Source organism: Miscanthus floridulus, chromosome 9 (assembly GCF_019320115.1).
Source record: "Miscanthus floridulus cultivar M001 chromosome 9, ASM1932011v1, whole genome shotgun sequence".
Classification (NCBI taxonomy): Eukaryota; Viridiplantae; Streptophyta; class Magnoliopsida; order Poales; family Poaceae; genus Miscanthus; species Miscanthus floridulus.
The window spans coordinates 24,325,636-24,326,965 of NC_089588.1; the positions used below are offsets into that span (position 1 = coordinate 24,325,636).

Consider the following 1,330-nt stretch of genomic DNA (forward strand, 5'->3'; position numbering starts at 1 on the left):
TTGCTCATTCAGGCGAACTTTGCTTGTTTTCTCCTGTTGTGGATGAAAATAGGATAGTGTCTGACTGGTTTCTCCCTGCCGAAAAACTACATCACAAATCTGGAGGCACTCCTAAGGAAGAACCAGTCTTGTACCGCTTTTTCTTCTGCTACTCCTCCGTCAGACAAACCAGTCGCCCCTGCACTATCCACGCCTACCGCTATGGCCTAGAAGTCACTTCGTGAGTTCTCTGTCCCTGCTATTGCCAACGTGCCCGCTATCTACATCGGTGACAAGAACTTCGAACTCCACACCAGGCTGATCACGATGGTGCAGGAAAAAGAATTATGTGGTTTGCCCAACGAGAACGCAGACGCACACCTCCAACACTTCCTCCAGTGGTGCGACACCATCGTCATCAAGGACATCTCACCCGAAATCATCAGGCTCCTTCTGTTTCCCTTCACCCTTTGGGGGATGGCGAAGCAGTGGTTCTATAAGGACAAGGAAGCTATCAACACGTGGGCAAAATGCTCCGCAGCGTTCCTCGCGAAGTTCTTCCCCGTGGGCAAAACCAGTGCCCTAAAGGAAAGAATTTCCAATTTCTAGCAGAACGTGATGGAATCCATCCCTGAGGCATGGGAAAGGATACAAGAATACATCCAAGCATGCCTGTACCACGGGATGGAGAACTAGCTCATGCTTCAAAACATCTGTAATGGGTTAACACCCATGTCGAGGGGCCACATTGATGCTGCTGCTGAAGGGGCGTTCCTCTCTCTCACCATCGATGGAGCTACAGCTCTCATTAACAAAATGGTAGCCAACAAACGGTGGGGCGAGGAGAGGACCCAGACTAAGCAATAAAAAGGCAAGCATACCATGAAGGAGAAGGATATTGATGGGGATGGGATTCCCGATCTTTCGTCAGGTTCAAAATAACAATCGATTTGGTGGAGAGCGACACACCGATCCGACTTCTGATCACGAAAACCCAAACCCTGCAACCTTAGCACCACGTCTCCTCTGGTTATCAACCATGTCGCAATCTGGTTGAACTCACCAAGAAGGCTAATCCCTGTTGCGAATCAAAGAACACAAGAAAGAACAAGATAAAACGTAACATAATTGAAGTGACAATTGCAGCTGAATGATTAAGCACTTGAAGTTGGGGTCTTGCAAACCGATAACGGCGACTGTTCAAAAATAGATTGATCTAAAGAAAAACGCAAACCTAACGTAAGTGGCGTCAACTGATTATATAACCTAAGGGGCGTCCAAGGACCTCTATTCGCGTCCCTAAGAAGTCCGACACGTTACAAGGCCCAAACGACGCAAAAGATGGCGACGT

The 1,330-nt window shown here is 48.1% G+C and overlaps 1 non-coding gene across 1 annotated transcript; it reads right to left on the reverse strand.

Moving 5' to 3' along the window:
- Nucleotides 1-558: 558 nt before the first annotated feature.
- Nucleotides 559-665, reverse strand: LOC136484482 (small nucleolar RNA R71). The gene has a single exon (XR_010766000.1). It is a non-coding gene; the product is annotated as a small nucleolar RNA R71 (small nucleolar RNA).
- Between the last annotated feature and the right edge of the window lie 665 nt (nucleotides 666-1,330).